Source organism: Micromys minutus (genome assembly GCF_963924665.1).
Source record: "Micromys minutus genome assembly, chromosome: 18".
NCBI classification, from domain to species: domain Eukaryota; kingdom Metazoa; phylum Chordata; class Mammalia; order Rodentia; family Muridae; genus Micromys; species Micromys minutus.
The window spans coordinates 40,061,703-40,076,293 of record NC_137953.1 but is presented as its reverse complement, the minus strand read 5'-3'; the positions used below and the strand labels follow the sequence as shown (position 1 = coordinate 40,076,293).

Genomic DNA, 14,591 nt, shown 5'->3' with positions numbered 1-14,591 from the left:
TTGGAGTCTGGGAATTGCCATGCAAACCATTTGCATACCAATTTCAGTTAAGCAATAATAGTTTATTGAATGCACACCATAATACCGGACATCCAGGACCACAAAATGGAAAAACCTAAATATGGCACTAGTCTGTCCTCAGGGCAGGCTTTGTATATGAGAACCAGGTTCAAAAGTTTAAAAGGCAAGAAGGGAAACAACTGGCTTACTATGCAAAGTATTATTAGCTAACCCTTTAAGCTGATTGGTCCTGAGTGAGGGAAGGGGAGTGGTGAACAGGAGAACTTCAGAGCACTGAGGTAACAGAGCATGAGTATTATCATCATAACTTTTTGGCTTGTTAGTAGCATTCTTCAGTGTCAGTCACAAAAACCACAGTGAGCTCATACGTAGGTGCAGGAAGGGCTGTCCAGACATAATAGTCCACATTGACCTTTGATTTGCTGGGTCCCATGTAAAACTTTGTAGAATTTAAGATTAGCAAACCTCATATCATTCAGAACCTCAAAACATTCAAGGACATACAGAACAAAATAGGGTATGTGGTCAGCACGTCCCCAGCCAAGTCACTTCTCAGACTGGCAGGCCTGGAGCTAAAGGGCTACAGGTACTCTCGGGTGGAGACAGGTCAGATCAGTTCATAGGAAAAACACTGGTACACATAAAATAACCTAAAAAACATTTAAGTGCTTATGAAAATGAAAAGCCAAAGAAAACAAAAACCTGGGGGAAAAAACATAATAACAAACAAGATAGAGAAAAGGTTAACTTCCTGGCCATGGTTAGGGGGCGATGTGGTGGTTAATTCCCTTGTCTACTTGACTGGATTTAGACTCACCATGCAGTCACGCATGTGCCGTTGAGAGAGTTTCAAGAGAGGTTTAATGGAGAAGGGACCCGCTCCCCCCACCCCCAGTAGAGGGAGCCTCATCCTTCACCCTGGGTCTCAGAGTGAATAAAACAGAAGGAACCAGCTGAGTGGCAGCCTTCATCTCTCTGCTTCATGACTGAGAATTCGACGTGACTGTCCCTCTCGGGCTCCTGCCATGCTTTTCCAGCCATGACGGACTGTACCACCAGCCTGCACACCACAGCAAGCTCTCTGTTCCTCAGCGAACTGCCAGGCATCCTGTCACGGCAATGAGAACATTGATTAATAATATAGCATGCAAATAGACCTAAAGCCCGAGGAATAAAAGCCTAAAAGGAGAGGAGCAGGTGGCAAGGAGAAACTGAGGTTTCCAACAGACATGAAAATTGTTCTTATTTACCTAGAGACTTGATGTGCGTATTGATACATATATTATGAACAGATTTCCGCCCCCACCCTGCTAACAAAATTTCACTACTTTTGTATTGGTATAACTTTATTTGAAATCGATTTGGCCATTTTTTTTTAAAGTCTCAGAATGTCCATACCTCTTCAGTGAGTAATTTCGTTTAAGGGTCCTTATGCTAGAGCAATAATCTGAAGCACATAGAAAGTTTTATGTTCAAAAGTTTCACCATAAAAAAGTTGACAGTAATTTTAATGCTAAAAGTTAAAACAATGGTCTAACAAGTTATTGTTCTTTTATAAATATAATGCAACCATTAAATATGGTACTTGTGCAGGGGGTGGACAGGAAGTGCCTATATTCTGTATATTTGTTGAAAGAAACAGAACATATATATTAGCCTCATTACTAGGATATTATGAATAACTGTACACAGAAATATGGAATAGAGCTGTAAAAGGGCTGTGAAGAGGGCTCCCTGTATAAATCCTTGGCCTCATTGGCCTATTGACATAAGTTCAGATTCCCAGAGTTCACCTGAAGCCTAATATGGTAGAACTCATGTGTCTGGAACCCTGGCATGCCATTACTGGGAAAAGGGAATGTAAAGCAGAAGAAGACTAGAAACTTACAGGCCAGATAGCTGGGGTATGTGTATACAGGTGAACAGGAGAGACCCTGTCTCAAGTAATATGGAAGGTGGGGTCTGACAGCTGAGGTTATCCTCTGACCTCCGCATATGTGCCTTGGTACACATGTGTCTACACACACACACACACACATTCAAATACATATTCATGTATATCATATACACACAGACACAAAGATAGAGACACAGAGAGAATATAAAAGACTGGCTTATCTCTATGTAGTATGAGTATGAATAGGTTTATTATTACTATTATAACATTTTTTAATGTATGGGTACTTGACCTACATGTATGCCAAATATATACCTGAGGCCTTTGGTGGCCAGAAGAAGGTATTAGAATCTCTGGAACTGGTTACAGATGCTTCTGAGCCACCACATGGATACTGGGAATCGAACTTGGGTCCTCTGGAAAAAAGCAGCCTGTGCTCTTGACTCCTGAGCCATCCATCCAACCCTGTGAGTAGCTTTAATAAAAAGAGTTAGAGAAATATTTATCCTTTTATATATGATTTGTTAAATAACAATAACATCAGATACCTTATTTTGAAATTAAGGGCAGGAGGAGGGAAATAGGGTTGTAGTCAGAGGAGAACTAGGGAGCAGGATAATCTGGGAGAGGCTCATTTTGAGGACCTAAGTAACAAGATGTCATTTTCCCCGACTCTGAGCTCAGGGAATGGGGTGGGTATTGACAGGAGGTAGGTCTTAACTTCTGATCTAGGCATTTGTTCTGCATCCAGATGTCTGATAGGGTCCCTCCCCCTTTTTATAGAACCTAAGAGCCATCTCATCAGGGGCAGTATTGAAATAAAGACTGGAGTCACAAGACCCTGGGAGAAGAGGCCATAGGAAGCCCGAAACCCCTGTCTAAAGACTGCACTTGGAGTCCCTGCACATCTTGAGACTCTCCAAAGGTTTGGGAAGATACCCGGACCTTTGAAATTATGCTATTGAATAAAGAGTCAAGGTGGACGTGAGCCAGGCAAGAAAGCAATAGTCCAGAGAAGAATATAAAATAGAAACTATGCAATAAACCACCAATAGCAACAAATCAATAAAAAATAGAAACTATGCCCAGAACCACCATTGCTGGGAGAGGAACCACCTCCCACCCTGTCGGCAGTGGGAACAGCAGGACAGCTGAAGTGGGGTGCTGTGCTGGTGCCTCTGTAGTCAGAGGTGTAAACCCGGCAGGGAAGAGCCTAGGAAAGAGCTAGACTAAAGTCTCATGCAGTAGCCAACTTGATTTACAATATCAGGCAATTTATACTCCAAGGGTTAAAAAGAATCACTTGAGTAAGGCATCCACTTACAATTCCAAGCCACACACAGCAAAAACATGTTTTCCCATCAGGTACATGAGTAACAGCAGCTAAGTAAACTCATGCCTATCCGCTACACCTGGGAAGAGCAGGAAAACACATTCCCAGAACATTCTGAAGAAACTGAGGTCATAAGACTCTTGTTTCCTTGGGGTTTCTTACAAGCACTCAGAATTACCACTGGATTCTATTCTTGGGGCGCATTCCAACAGGGTATGACCGAAAGGAAGCCTCAAGGCAGCCTCGTGAGGGAGGCCCCTGAGAGCCACCTGACCTGGCCACAGTTTGTGTCACCTTAAGCCTGCATTCTTCCTATATAGCCTGTGCCCACATCAAGGGTGCTATTGAGAGTCTGAGTGGTTAGGGGTGAAGTCTGTGGTCGGGGAACGGGATGAAACTAATTGGCCCCCAAAGGACAATGCCTCCATAATGCCGATGCTTCCATATTTGGACCTAATTATAAAGGTTCTAAATAGATGAGCCAGCCAGAGCCAGCACAGGTTAAGACTTTCCCCTTCTGCTCAACACTGAAGGGTTTACTACATATCGAAATTGTCATCCTAAGAGCGTGCAGGAGCACGTGTGTGTGTGTGTGTGTGAGTGTGAGTGTGTGTGAGTGTGAATGTGTGTGTGAGTGTGTGTGAGTGTAGATGTGTGTGTGAGTGTGTGTGAGTGTGGATGTGTGCGTGAGTGTATGTGTGTGAGTGTGTGTGTGGATGTGTATGTGAGTGTGTGTGAGTGTGGATGTGTGTGTGAATGTGTGTGAGTGTGGATGTGTGTGTGAGTGTGGATGTGTGTGTGAGTGTGTGTAAGTGTGGATGTGTGTGGATGTGTGTGTGAGTGTGTGTGTGAGTGTGTGTGTGTGTGAGTGTGTGTGAATGTGTGTGATTGTGGATATGTGTGTGAGTGTATGTGTGTGAGTGTGTGTGAGTGTATGTGTGTGAGTGTGGATGTGTGTGTGAGTGTGTGTAAGTGTGGATGTGTGTGTGATTGTGTGTGAGTGTATGTGTGTGTGTGAGTGTGAATGTGTGTGTGTATGTGAGTATGTGTGAGTGTGAGTGTGTATGTGTAAGTGAGTGTGTGTGTCAGAAGCAGCTATGGAATGGATCTTCACAAGTAGAGATTCGCATGGTGTGGCGAAGGAGTACTCAGCAGGAGCACCGAACAAGGGTGGTTGAGCTTTGGTGAGGGTTGCAGCCAGGTCCATAGCAGGCACAGGAGTGGGAATGGCTCCCGAGTTTCCCAAACGGAGGCCCCAGCTGGCCTTTGACCTGCCTTAGGGTGCAGGCTGCTACGTAGAATGGTCTAGTGTGGTAAAGCAGTTGCTTTTTTTTGGTCGGGGGTAATTTCTAGAACTCAGGTGATACACAGTGAAGCAAACACCCAGTGACAACTGGACTTAATGATGCTAGAATCAAACTTTCACCCCCTCACTATACTGAGGTATTAGGCCATACAACTAGTAGACCGTCGTCTCTTCCCCATGGCTGGTGATACCTTCTACACTTCTAAGGTTAAAACGCTAGTGGTTTTCTCTCATCCAAATAAGGACAAAGGGTTTCTGCAGTTACTTTTTTCACTTGTTTGATTTTTGACACAGGGTCTTGTTATGTGGTCTAGTGTGGCAAAGGTTGCTATTCCATTGACTCTGCCTCTTGAGTATTGGATTATAAACATTTATAGGCATGACCACCACACTTAGTCAAATTTTACTTTTAAGATGTGTGTGTGTGTGTGTGTGTGTGTGTGTGTGTGTGTGTGTGTGTGTGTGATGGATGTAGAGGTCAGAGGAAAACCTGCAGGTGTAGGTTCTCTCCTTTTACCACATGAGTCCCAGGAATTGAACTCCGGTTTTCAGGCTTGGCAGCAAGTGCCTTTAACCATCTTGCCAGCCCCAGTTGGTAATTTTTTTTGGCAGGTCAATGCTCACTCAAGAGACTTAATGGCTCTTTCCATTGGTGAAGCCCATGGAAGCCCCTGCCTAAGTGTAGAACATTGGTTTGTTCTTTGAGATCCCCTTTGATCTGAAGAAGGTTATTGCCTCATCTCATTCTGGGAGAAAAATTATAGATTAATTAGAATTTATCCAGTTCTTTGGCTGCCAAAGCTCTAGCAGGATTTAGGGGTATATGGTGATAGGAGGTTTCTATCAGACCTTTAAAATAGCTTTGCCTTGTCTCCTTTGGGATAATGGTGTCTAGTAAAAGCATATGAGTTATAGATGTCATTTTAGTCCCTATAGCCATTTTTTAAAAAAGTGAATAGAATTGATACTAAATTATAAATTATATATTTAAACCCTATATATCCCCCAAATCACTGTTTCCATAACCGATGCAGAGCATTATGTTTTGTGTTTGCATGTATTTATATGTTTGTATTGTGTATGTGTGTGTGTATACATGTGTGTGCATACTTGTGGAGGTTGGAAGTTGATGTCTAGTGCTTTCTCTCAATTTATTCTTCTACTTGTATTTTGAGGCAAGGTCTCTTACCGAACCCAGAGATCACTAATCCAGCGAGACTGGCTGGCCCCATGTCCTAGGCGGCTCCTGCCTCTGCCTCGTTGGCACGGAGATGACAGGAACTACTGTGCATGACTGAGTTCTTCAGATTGAACTCGGTCCCTTGTGCTTACATGACAACACCTAACCAAATGAGTCACCCCCAATCCCGATGGCAACAATTACTGATGAGATATTTTTCATTCTCTTTTAGCGCTAAGTCTTTACAATCTTGTGTATATTTTATACTGAAAATGCTTTCAAATTCATTTTTCCACGTTTTTACTAAAAATTCTTGATCCATATTTGGTTTGTGAAACTTAGAATTAGAAATCTGGATTTGTATACTGTTGTAGTTCTAAACATACTTAAGAGTTTTATTTTTTAAAATAACCATTTGGACTGCCAGAAAAAAAAGCTTGTGCCATTTAATATTCCCATCTATATTATGACATTGGTTTATTGTTTAAGGAATTGATTTGACTTTGAAGCAGAAAGAAAAGTAGCTCTGTCAAATGGAGCCATGCTTAGTGGAAAAGGACTTCACACAGCTTTCCTTTGTGAATTTAAGTTTAATGAACATTTAAAGATTTACTTACTTTAAAAAATTACAGTAGCCACAATTCAACTAATGAGTCACCCCATGGGGCTTCTTTTGAATCTTTTAAGGTACTGTTGAATCACAAAGAACACAGTATTCATGGGACAATAGACACTTTATCACAGCATCTTTCTCTGTGTGTGTGTATACATGTGTCTATGTGTCTATAATGTGTGTATGTGTCTGTGTATGTATGTGTCTTTGTGTGTGTGTGTGTGTGTGTGTGTGTGTGTGTCTATGTGTGTATCTTCCTTTACAGCTTTCCTGATACTTCATTTGGCTTAATAACCATTGTTTGGCTTTTAATTTCTCTGGATTCTGTTGTTAGCCATTCTAATGCTATTTTCCACTTTACTTGCTATGCAGACTTTTGATTTCTCCTTTGATCTCTCTTTTTTTTTTATGAACTTACCCGATGTCTGTATGTTTTTCATTCTTTCTAATATGAGATAGGTTTGAATCTCCAACAATTAAAAAGAAAGACACTTCCCACTCAGTCTAAAACAAAAGATTAACCTAAGCAAGCAAACACTCAAGTGCACACTAATGACAAAGCACGTGTGGACGTCAGAAGACAGCTTAGTGGAGCCAGTTCTCCTACCTTCCCATGGGTTCCAGAGAGAACTCAAGTCACCAGCTTGTCTGATGTTACAAACTGGCCCATATAGTGAGCCCAAAGCAGTGAGGCTGGTCAGTGCTTCTTACATTTAGCCAAGTTAATTAAAAACACTTTCACTGGGTGATTGTCATCTTTCCACAGTGATTATCCCTTCCTTAAGGATGGATACTACCCCAAATAACCTTTTCTAGTCTCAAACAAACACCCCAAATTGTACCAGGCCTAACAAGACTTCCTAAATTCATGAACAAAAGAAATTGCTGTTCACATCAATGTAGGGGAATAGGATCATTACCCTGAAGAATTTTCCCAGTTCCATTGTATTCAGAAAACAGTAAATATTTGATAATGTAATTTGGTTTGAACTAAGAATGGCTCTATCAAGATGAGATATCAGCAACTCCAAGCCATCCAATGCCCTGGCTGCTAATGGACTGGACTGTCCGGGACGTGAAAGAGATCTGACTTTTATCAGAATCATCATCTCAGAGACAAGTCCTAAACAAATGTCCTAAGCTGTGCTGGACATAAGCTAGACCATAAGCATTTTCTGGCCCCCAGAAATTACCAAGAATTACAGGCTCAAGTAGAATCTAGGAATAAATATCAACAAAAAAAAACCATTCTCAACTATATTGTCCCCATCCCCATCCTGAAAGCCTCCTCTAGTCTGACAATGGTTCCACAGCACAAGAGTGGACCAGAATCTGACTCCACATGGGACCATCAGGACATTTGTGGGACCAATTGCACACCAAAAACAATATGGACTCCCGAAAGTCATGGAAGGAGCTGGACAGACGCATAGCATGCTGGCTCTCTCCTCCCTTTCATTATACAGACAATCCCAAATCAGACTGAGCTCTGCAGAGGGACTGTATGTGAACTGGGAGAGAAGTGGACATGTATAAGCATTGTTTGTAGAAGCAGTTTGTAGAGGAGGCTCCTCCAAAGAGAAAGGAAGTGGTTCTGACTCCAGTGATTTCTTTCCTTGCTACAAACTCAATAGGCTCTCAGAGACTGTGTGTGGTGTTTTTCCCTCTTAAATAATGACTCTGCCTCAGCAGGATAAGTTTAACATCCTATGTAAAATTAAATATGGATATAAAATAAAAAGCAAGCAAGCAAGCAAACAAACAAACAAAACCTCTCTATATCCACGAATGTCCTTCCTCAGTCTTCCTCCAGAAACAGCCGAGGTTCTTTTGGACCAGATCCTCTGTTGCACAGGCTCTCCTCCCTCATTAGCTACTCAGGTAGCGGTCTACACTGGAGGGGAAGAGGGCACTTCCCAGTCACATACCCTCTATGCAGCAGGCCCATTCTTCCTCTCACCTCCTTGGACAATCCCCTTGTACCTCTGCTGACCCTTTCGCCTTCTGTGTAGCCCTGGGTGACCTGCATGCCACCCTGGATCTTGTTCTGGGATTTCATCATCTTTCACCTCCATTCCATGACCTCATTTTTCAACCATAGTCCAGGTTACTTTCCCACAAATCTAACCCGACATGTCTCTCTCACAATCTCTACCCGTCCCTCACGCATTTCCCCCTTTTCCAAGGGCCACAAGCATTTATTACCACACTGTTATCTGAGAACATGATAAAGCCTTACACTACACTGCTTTATAAGAAAAAGCTATAGACCTAAGCTATTTTACATATTCGTGCTCACAAGGTTCTAGGTACCTGAAAACACTGCCTGGTGTTTTTAGAACAAACCTACCCTCACACATAGCCGATGACCTGACCTCTGTAAAATCTTTACTTCAGCACATTGTGGGAAACAAAAACGTAAATACAAGCTTGGGGGTGGGGTGGGGATGAAAATGGCAAATTCCTAATAAAAGGAATAAGATTGAAATACATTCCTCAGAAACAGCCACATGGCCTCAATTTATCATCTCCTACCAGCCTTAGTGGAATGCTCGGGGCACTGGGTCATACAGGCTTTGGCATTCTAAAGGGCAGATACCTGTTGGTGTTTAATAGAAGATACAAACTTGAGTCTTGATGGATCACAAGAAAATACTTGTAGATCTTGACTTATCTGAGTGCTGTAAATGAAACAAAGGCACACACTATTCCCTCCCTTCCCCTATCACATGCAAATGCTTGGCTTAACTTCTCAGAGTTGTATCTGGGCAGCTTCCTGGCATTGGAAATGTCATGAACCAATGCAGTAGAGAAACCACACAGAGCACAGTTGACGTCAACAATGAAAGAGAAAGCAGAGGCCTGCAAGGAGAGTAGTGTGGCCCAGGCCACACTTTTTCTGATCCTAGTTAACTAAGAAACGTGCCCCCACCTTCATTCTCATCCATTGATGGCATCCAGCATCCTATCCTGGCACCCTACAGCTTCAGAAACATCTCACCTCCTTGACTGAGATGAGTTCTTCGTATTCTCCAAGGCAATGATGACCTTTTAAAGCAGAAAAGATGAAGCAAAGGCACTTGTTTTCTTTTTATTCCTCAACAAGAAGCTGATGGTTTAAGTGCCTACCCAGCATCCTCTCCAGCAAAAGCCCAAGGTTCCCACTGGCCTCTGTGGCCTCTGTGGTAAGGGTGGGGCTTCCCTTCTGTCAGTCAGTAACTCCAAGTAAAGGAGGGTCAATGCAGCCTTGAGTGTTTGCTTGCTTAGGTTAATCTTTTGTTTTAGACTGAGTGGGAAGTGTCTTTCTTTTTTATTATTGGGGATTCAAACCTATTTCATATTAGAAAGAATGAAAAACATACAGACATCGGGTAAGTTCATTAAAAAAAAGAGATAAAAGGAGAAATCAAAAGTCTGCATAGCAAGTAAAGTGGAAAATAGCATCAGAAAGGCTAACAACAGAATCCAGAGCAATTAAAAGCCAAACAATGGTTATTAAGCCAGATGAAGTATCAGGAAAGCTGTAAAGGAAGATACACACATAGACACACACACACACACACACATACACACACACAGACACACACACAAAGACACATACATACACAGACACATACACACATTATAGACACATAGACACATGTATACACACACACAGAGAAAGATGCTGTGATAAAGTGTCTATTGTCCCATGAATACTGTGTTCTTTGTGATTCAACAGTACCTTAAAAGATTCAAAAGAAGCCCCATGGGGTGACTCATTAGTTGAATTGTGGCTACTGTAATTTTTTAAAGTAAGTAAATCTTTAAATGTTCATTAAACTTAAACTTAAATTCACAAAGAAAAGCTGTGTGAAGTCCTTTTCCACTAAGCATGGCTCCATTTGACAGGGCTACTTTTCTTTCTGCTTCAAAGTCAAATCAATTCCTTAAACAATAAACCAATGTCATAATATAGATGGGAATATTAAATGGCACAAGCTTCATTTCTGGCAGTCCAAATGGTTATTTTAAAAACTAAAACTCTTAAGTATGTTTAGAACTACAACAGTATACAAATCCAGATTTCTAATTCTAAGTTTCACAAACCAAATATGGATCAAGAATTTTTAGTAAAAACTTGGTATATGAATTTGAAAGCATTTGCAATATAAAATATACAGACATGGCCTGTTCAGTTGTTGTGCTGTGTGTGGGAGTGCTCGGTCTACTAGAAACTGAACCAACACCTCGGAACCCTTATTCTTCATGCAGGAGTTGGTGACCTGTTTTGGTAAAGACTTAAGCCTATAGTTTGGAGCAGTTAAGCAATATCTATCAGGTGGCAATATAGGACCTGAATATGGCTTGATCAATGGCAAAGGGGTTTGATTTTATTTGTCTTGAAATATATAATAAAAACATCTCTTTGGGGAGGAGAAGTGAAAGACGGGTCAGCACGGCACTGGATTGCCAACAGTAGCTTCCTTTGCATGGCTTGAATAGATTTTAGCGTCATCTAGAATTGTGTGCACATATCAGAAGGCAAACTCCAGCATCTGATGTATAACTCCGGGCTCATATTCTGTAGTCCCCGTGTTCTTTAGAATCTGTGCCACCATCTGTGAATCTCTCTGTATGCGCCTGTGAGACGCCATCTTACCAGACTCCATGATACCTGGTGATCACACTTCCCGAGCTCGATCTCCCGCATTAATGTGCTTTAGACCTGGTTTTGATGTAAGTTCTTTGCCTAGTGTGGTTTTTCCTACCCCTGGTGTATGGGTGAGCAGGATGTTTGGAAGCTTCATAGTCGTCTTTCACACACAGCCAGCACCTCAGTTTCCAAGACTTGTTTTTAATGAATAAAAATTCTCAAATGAAATCATTTACCAGTTTGCGGTTACAATAATAATAATAATAATAATAATAATAATAATGGCTTGCATTTGTTGAACAATTATGCCTGATATTTTATAGTAAACATAGTTAGTCCTCTTAAAAACCCTTCAAAGGTGGCTATTTTGAATTACCCAGTTTGTGCAACTGTTATAATTGTGGAAATTAAGTTTTGCAGTTTCCTGGGCAGTGAGTATCTCATCACCGTTACAACACTAACAAGCTCAATCTTGTTTTTTTTTTTTTTTTTTTTATGTTACATTCATCATTGGTGAGGAAGCAAAAGCACAGAGAGGTTAAATAACTTGTTCAAAGTTGCACAGCTCATGAGAGGCAGAACAGAGGTTCAAACCAAACACTGCAGCTCCAGAAACTTTGCTCTCTCTGACAACACAACTTATCTATGTAACCAAGACAGGACCAGAAAAGAAATGGGTTATTAAGGAGAGAAAATGTGGCGGAGCACAGATCCGCCAAGTTCTCAGAACTCAAAGGAATGCATGCAGGTTGGAGTGTCTGATGCACTCCTGGGTATTGGGGCAGGGGGAGCCCCCCAGTCTTCTCTAATCACCTCCAGACATCTTGACATTTATCAGAATCAGTCCACATCGTCCAGAGTCTCCTGCTGAGCGCCCAGCATCCCCTACCAATTTCTTCCTTTCCTGTTAACTTTCAAGCCCTCCCCTCTCCTCCCTACCTCCCTTTGGGGCCTGACCAACCAGTCTCATCACTCCCTGCAGACACCCCCACCCCAACACATCCTTCTGAATTTGATGTGTCTAATATCACTGTGTCCCTTTTTCTGGAAGTGTGGAGCTCCAAGGTATTGCCTGCTTCTTCCCAGTTTGTAACAGAAGACCATTCTCTCCAATAGCCTGGGTGGGGGCCCAGAGGACTTTTGACAGTGTGGTTAGCCTTGCTTTTCATGTTCGGATACAGGTTCCCTTTGTAGGGCAGGATGTCTTGGTACTCTCTGTGTATCCCCGGATGGCTTTGTGTTTGAGGAGTTGTTCTGCCTTAAATACTATATTCAGCTTGTATTTTCTCCTGAAGACTCATCTGGGCTGGAAGACTCAGATTAACTTCACAAACTTTCCCGAGGCATCTTCTTTGTGTATGCTGCTGGGCTCCAAAGACACAGTAAGCAGTCAGAGGTGCCTCCCTTTCCAGAATCCCAGTGTAACTTGCACGAGTCCCTCAAGACCTAAGGACGATGTAGTCTCTGCCAGAAGCTCCTATGCTAGGCGCACCTCCAGGGGTAAGGAGCTACCATGAAGGAACATGAGAAAACACAGGAAGGAGTGGGGGTCACTGTCATGGCCCCTGAGTCTTTGCAGCTGGAAACATTGCAATGAACGTTTATAAGCAGGACCTAGGTGCATGATATAGAATTCCCCGGAAACCACTTTAGCCAGCTAGATTACTGCCTAATTATCAATTAATACATTGAGCCATACTTACTGAGTAAAACAATGCATAATATCTCCATAGTGAACTTACAAAACAAAATTAGGGCTTTTATCACCCCCTCATCTACTTGTGCCTCACTTCCGTGTCTGCGACCCTGTGCTCTCATCTTTATGTCTAAGGTTAGCAAGCCTTATTTAACCCATTATCTTTGGCCTTAAAATTACATTTTCTGAAGGGTTGGGAATGTCACTCTTTGGTAGAGCAGTTCTCTGGCACAGTCCCCACCCCACCCCAAGGACCTCATCAGGTCCCTACAGTTCACTTGAAAAAGAAAAAAGTGAAACACCTTGGATTAGCGGTCCCAGAGAGTCACCTTTTAGACCAGAGGCTCTGGTACCCACTAGCTGGCAGGGCACAGGTGTCAGCCCACGGACAGAAAGAATATAATGGAGCCCTGTGATGGAAGAGGTGGCCTAGAGTTGTCAGGAGCAGAATTCCAGTCTCTTTCCACCTTGTTGGATGTTCATATGCTCTCCCATATACAAAGCATTTGAGGTTTGGGAACCCAAGACGATGCCTCTTCTGATGGGTCCAGGGTTGCTGTTCTCCAAGGGAGCAAGCCAGCCAAGTGAATCTGTGAACTTTTCAGCAGTACAGGGGAAGCCAGGTAAGATGTGTAAGACACTTGACTGATACAGTTGTTGGGGTGACAGGGATGCAAATTGCTTGGGCAAAAAATGTCAGTGCTGTGGACAGAGCATCTCCCTGGATTTACTAAAATGACCGTTTCCTATCATAGGGCTCTGGTTTAAAGCCTCGTGGTAACTATAGTTAAGTTGTCCCTATGGATTCTACATTTCTCTTAGATATGGATAGTTCTCAGATGTCCATGATTCCTAGGGTAAGCTGTTGTGGTGTGTTAAGACTGAGACACCAGAGAGACTTTGCAATACACTCTCTTTACTAGAAATGCGTTGAGGGTTTGTCTCAAACTCACACAGGCTGTAATGGCTCAGCTACATCCCGGTGCCCAACTATCCTGACCCTCAGTCCAGGGTTATCTGGAGGTCTTGCTTAACTTCTGTTAGGTTTGTTCTCAGTGGCTAAATGCAGACCTCCATGAAAGGCACTGACTGGGCTGCCATGCTCTCTGACTTATTCTTGGGTTTGGTCAGTAACCAGCATCACCAGAAACCCCAAAGGCATGATGGGCCGCATGATGACGTAACCCTGCTAACTCTCCTCTCTCCTCCCTCTGCTGCTGCGGCCCAGTACAAGGTGGCTCTTCTCCCATAGCGCTGGCTTCGCCAGGCTCCACACATATAATTCCCCTTTCTTGTACCTTGAGCCCACAAGCAGTGACAGCTCCACCTCACTGTCAATGAATGGGACCTTCATTTGCTTTTCTTGGTTCTTCTTTTAAAAATTATTATTCTTTAATCTTTTTATAATCCAATTGTTATCCCCCTCCAGGTCTGTCCTCTGACTGTTTCTCATCCCATATCGCCTCCTCTGTCTCTAAGAGGATGGTCCTCATTTCACTAGACCTCCCCACTCCCTGGGGCCTCAAGTCTCTCCAGGTTTAGAGAACCCAGACCCAGCAGTCTGTTGCTGTATATGTGTCGGGGGACTCTAGCTTGTGTATGCTGCCTGGTTGGTGGCTCAGTATGTGAGAGATCTCAGGGGTCCAGGTTAGTTGAGACTGTTGGTCTTCCTATGGGGTCACCCTTTTCCTCAGCTTCTTCTAGCTTTCCCCTAATTCAACCACAGGGGTCCCCAACTTCTTGCTATTGGTTGGGTGTAAGCATCTGCATCTGACTCTTTCAGTTGCTTGTTGGGCCTCTAGGAGGGCAGCCATGCTAGGCTCCTGTGTATAAGCACACCATAGCATCAGTAATAGTGTCAGGCCTTGGAGCCTTTCCTTGAGATGGGCTTGTCACTGGACCTCCTTTT

The 14,591-nt window shown here is 42.9% G+C and overlaps 1 protein-coding gene and 1 pseudogene across 2 annotated transcripts in view; one reads left to right on the top strand and one right to left on the bottom strand.

The window, feature by feature from the left end:
* Window positions 1-14,591, top strand: part of TMEM178B (transmembrane protein 178B) — a gene marked incomplete at both ends in the record, with an annotated part of 361,213 nt that overhangs the window by 148,109 nt on the left and 198,513 nt on the right. The gene's annotated exons all lie outside the window — the stretch shown is intronic.
* LOC308432334 (transcription initiation factor TFIID subunit 9-like) lies at window positions 10,425-11,002 on the bottom strand (annotated as a pseudogene). Its single transcript has one exon. The product of its transcript is annotated as a transcription initiation factor TFIID subunit 9-like (transcript).